Source organism: Acomys minous (genome assembly GCF_964271855.1).
Source record: "Acomys minous genome assembly, chromosome: 11".
Taxonomy (NCBI): Eukaryota; Metazoa; Chordata; class Mammalia; order Rodentia; family Muridae; genus Acomys; species Acomys minous.
This window is the reverse complement of record NC_140492.1, coordinates 58,356,447-58,361,433: the sequence shown is the minus strand read 5'-3', so window position 1 is coordinate 58,361,433 and position 4,987 is coordinate 58,356,447. Positions and strand designations below refer to the sequence as shown.

The following is a 4,987-nucleotide window of genomic DNA, read 5'->3' as shown; positions in this document are numbered from 1 at the left end:
CTAAGGAGGCTGGCTGGCCTTTTGGGGCAGTGTGACATCAGCCTCTCTTTACATAAACCTAAGATTGATGTGTATCCATCCTCTATATTAGTAAGGACATTATTATCCATTAGTAAGAAAAAACCTACATAGTAACCTTAAGGAAAAATTCATCATTTTGAATCCTAGACTGTTTTTGTAAATAGTTTATCTTTAAAAAAAAAAACTTTTGTTTATTTATGTGTACAGTCTTTTCCCTCCATGTGCATTTGTACGCCACAGAGGGCACCAGGTCTCATTACAGGTAGTTGTGAGCCGCCACCGTGTGGTTGTTGGGAATTGAACTCAGGACCTTTGGGCCTTCTTAACCTCTGAGCCATCTCTCCAGCCCTCAATAAGTGGCTCATCGGCAAGGGGTCCCTCCCTGTTGTAATAATTTCATGTATTATTTAATATAGAAAGAAGAATTCTTCATTCTACAAATGGCGCCCAACATAGGGCACTAACCTTCCTTCAATGGGTCAACATTGGGAGGTCTATAAAGTTATCTGATAAAATATATACATATGAAATTATATGATATTTAGAGCCTGTTTCAAAACTATAAAGGGGGTAGTGAATGGAACGCAAACAAAACCTGTAGGCACTGCTCTTTAAACTCTATTTTATTTGGGGTTCCTTACTGCCTCCGCCTCCCTTCCAACCCCCTGACCCTGGGTAGGAGAGAAAGAAGGTTAGAAGGGTCAGGGGACACAGACATCTTTAGACTTAGTTCCAGCTGGTTAGGGTCATCGGGTTCTTTGGGGGGAAATGCCAACCTCAGTCATCAGGATGTCCAGCAGTCCAGCAACAGCAAACGGCAAATGCAGCAGGACAAACAGGCAGCCTCCTTCCTCCTCCATCCATCTCCTTGAAGTGTTTCTTCCTCTCTCTGGGCTCTGGTGTTTATATCTTCTCAGAGTCCTCAGAATTAAACTAACTGCAGCTGGCAAAGACCACGCCTCTCTCCAAGCCACATAGAACACACCCCACATGAGGCGATTATCATCAGCTATGGACAAAAACTAAAGCAGCCCAATATCCCACTTGGGATTAAACAAAAACATGCTTATATAACATAACTTAATTTTAAAGGAAACTAAAACTTCAACGACAAAACCCCACAAAAATGACGAGTCACACACACACACACATGGTATTGGCCATGAGTTACTAACTGTCAGGTTGAGTAAAGGAAAAAGAGATCCACAGTAGTTTTCTGCTAAGCCTCTATACCTGATATTCTCTATAATAAAAAGTCTTTAGGAGTGGAGGCTGTGAGTATGACTCAGTGATAAAATACCTTCCTGTGTATTGTGAGGCCCTGGGTTTAATCTCTAGAACCACATCAACGCAATGACAAGAATGCAAATGCTAAATACTGAACAATCCCTAGCCCTTGAGTCTCCATTGACACTGCCTCTGACAGAGCAGTTTGGAATCCTCCTAGCCATCATGGCCTACAGTGGGGTCCTGAATACCCCTAACAGTGGCATGTGAATACTCACAGGGCATGTGTCTCGCTTTGAAAATCCTTTATGAGCCGGGTGTGGTGGCACGTTCCTTTAATCCCAGCACTCAGGAGACAGAGGCCTGTGGAACTCTGTGAGTTCGAGGCCAGCCTGGTCTACAAAACCTGTCCAGGACAGTCAAGGCTGCACAGAGAAAGCCTGTCTTGAAAAAACAAACAAACAAAACAAGAAAAGTCAATAAATAAATATAAAAAGATTGTAACTGCTGGGACTGGGGATAAATGGCTCAGTGGTCAAGCACACACACACACTTCTCTTGTGGAGGATCTGAGTTCAGTTCCCAGCACCCACACTAAGCAACTCACAACTGTCTGTAACTCCAGCTCCAGGGGATCTGTTGCCTCTGGCCTCTGTGACCACCTGTTGTCACATACACATACCCACACACAGACACACCTAACCCTAACCTCTTTTAGATTAACGCAGGTGTACAAGTGCTTTGCCTGTAGGTGCGTACGTGCACTTGTGCATGCAGTGTCCCTGGAGGTCAAAAGAGGGTTCTGGATCCTTTAGAACTAGAGTTATGGATGGTTGTGCACCACCATATGAATGCTGGGAACAAAACCCAGGTCCTCTGCAAAAATAACAATTGATGGGGCTGGAGAGATGGCTCAGTGGTTAAGAGCACTGGCTGCTCTTCCAGAGGACCCAGGTTCAATTCCCAGCACCCACATGGCAGCTCACAACTGTCTCTAACTCCAGTTATAGGGGATCTGACACCTTCACACAGACACATGCAGGCAAAACACCAATGTACATAAAAATAAATAGAAGAAAGAAAACACTAATTCTTAAGACAAAGGAAAGAGAAAAAAAAGGAATAACAACTGCTTTTAACTGCTGAGCTGTTTCTTTACCCCCTCCGCCCCAAATAAAAATAAGTCTGACAGACAGACAGACAGACAGACAGACAGACACACACACACACACACACACACACACACAGACAGAGAGAGAGAGAGAGAGAGAGAGAGAGAGAGAGAGAGAGAGAGAGAGAGAGAGACAGAGAGATTTGCTATGTAATATTCTCTCCTGGAGAGTAAACTCCATAATAATGCTTGTTCCTTTTTTCATCCTACTACTGTATTCCTACTACCCAAGTTAGTGCTTGGCTGCTGGATAAGTCAAAATCTAGTCATTGAATAAATGAAGCATTGAACAAAATGGAAAATGATATAAATCCTACACCTTTGTGATATCCTTGTTTTGTTTGTTTTTTCTTTTTTCTTTTTCTTTTTTTTTTTTCTGGTCCAAATGTCATTTTATTGCAAGATGGTATAACTAATTACAAGTTTAAACTATAGCATGGTAATTTTAAGTCAAGCAGCAAGTTGCTGCAAATTGTTTGGTCAAAAGTGATCACCAGACAACTGCAGATACACAGCAAGGATCCGACATACCTACTGGCCAATAGGGTTAAGCGGCTGAGTGGTCCTTGATAATTTCTTAGGGAAGGTGCACTGTAAATTCATCTGGACAGGAGGAGTTCTTCCTACCAACTAGATCCCATTTAAGTCCTGCTGGCTGTCTCAGTGGAGAGAGATACATTCACATAACTGGCTGCGCTTGAGCCTTCTCTGCGAGCAGCTTTAGCTCCTCAGTGCACTTGGCAATGGTCTCCTTTTCCTGCTGGGCAGAAATTCTCTGCACCACATGCTTCTCCCACAGTCTATCATGTGCTCTTCCCCCCCACCCCCACCCCCCCACCCCTCCGACACAGGGTTTCTCTGTGTAGCCTTGGCTGTCCTGGACTTGCTCTGTAGTCCAGGCTGGCCTCGAACTCACGGAGATCCGCCTGCTTCTGCCTCCCAAGTGCTGGGATTAGAGGCGTGCGCCACCACCGCCCGGCTATCGTGTGCTCTTGCTCCCTGCGGTGCATCATGTCCTGTACAGAAATGTGGTGATCCAGGTACTCCTTACCTCTTTATACGCTCTGTGCAGCCGTTCTAGGTAAAGTGACCCCCAAGGCCAGGGCAATGGGAGTCCTCTGAACGTGGAAATAGTGGCGGGGCACTGCTGAAACAGCCTGTGCTGCCTTCTCCATGTCAGCTGCATCCTGGGTTTGTTTGATGGTCAACTGCTTTACTTCTAGTTGGGCAACTTTTTGCTGGTTAAGTTTATCAATAATTTCTCCGATCGAGGCGCTGTATTTCTTAATCCCATAGAGACCCGGCCCTACTGCTGATGTGGTAGACAGAGATCGTGTCTGGGGTGCTCTCATAGATTTCTTTGGATTAAAAAATGCAAGCAGGGCCCAGTTCCAAGCACATAGGGTCCTGTTACACTACTTTTAGGGTAAAAGAACTGGAAAAATTCCTCAAGTATCAGTCCACGACCTACTTTCCCTCCATATTCAGGAAGAAGTGGTACAGGGGCAAGATGCAGATGTCCTGTGTGAAAGACACTTGTTGCCTGTAATACCCCCGGTCCTAGGACAGCTGCACTCTTCAGGCATGGGGCTGCAGCAGCAGAACGTACCACCCATGACAGCGTTGTCTATGAAGGTCCAGGCAGCAGTCTTACTGTCCCTGTGACCATGAGTTTGTTTGTTTGTTTGTTTGAGACAGGGTTTCTCTGTGTAGTTTTGGCTGTCCTGGACTCACTTTGGAGACCAGGCTAGCCTTGAACTCACAGCCATATACCTGCCTCCTTGGAAGCCTCGCATAATTGGATCAAAACAGATGCTGAGATTCATAGTCAAACATTGCGCGAAGCATAGGGAGTCTTGTGGGACAGTGGGATGGGGGTGGGGTGGGGAATAAAAGGACCTGGAAGGGGCAGGAACCCCACAAGAACAGCAGAGCCAACTAACCAGGGCCCAGAGGGGCTGATGGAGACTGAAGCACCAAGCAAAGACCATGCATGAACTGGACCTGGGCCCCCTACACAGATGTAGCCAATGGACAGCTTGGGCTTCCTGTGGGTCCTCTAAGGGGCTGTCTCTCACACAGACTCTGTTGCCTGCTTTTTGATCACTTCCCCCATGGCAGGGCTATCTCACCAGGCCACCGGGGAAGAAGATGTACTCAGTCATGATGGGACTTCATGTGCTGGGGTAGGTTGATGGGGGGGGGGCTCCCCTTTTCTGGGAAGGGAGTGTGGGACCGGAGTAGAGGAGGAAGTGGGCTATAATCAGAATGTAAAGTGAATAAATAAATAAATTAATTAATTTAAAAAAGATATCCTTGGAATCCTAGCAGCATGGTGTGCCTGCCTGTCTTTCTTCCTTCTTTTCTTCCTTCCTTCCTTCCTTCATCTGCTGAGACAGGGTTCTCTGTGTAGTCTTGGCTGTCTTGGAACTTGATATATAGACCAGGCTGGCCTTGACCTCACAGAGATCCTCTTGTCTTCTGCCTCCTGAGTGCTGGGATTAACGATGTGTGCCACCACACCTGGCCAGTTTGGGGGATGTAATCTCTTACACACAGCCATAGTTG

General features: G+C 46.1%; 1 pseudogene across 1 annotated transcript; it reads right to left on the bottom strand.

The window, feature by feature from the left end:
* Window positions 1-2,923: 2,923 nt before the first annotated feature.
* LOC311608036 (ATP synthase F(0) complex subunit B1, mitochondrial-like) lies at window positions 2,924-4,584 on the bottom strand (annotated as a pseudogene). Its single transcript has 3 exons — window positions 4,552-4,584; window positions 3,392-4,046; window positions 2,924-3,219 (listed from the first exon to the last, which is right to left on the bottom strand). The product of its transcript is annotated as an ATP synthase F(0) complex subunit B1, mitochondrial-like (transcript).
* Window positions 4,585-4,987: the final 403 nt, after the last annotated feature.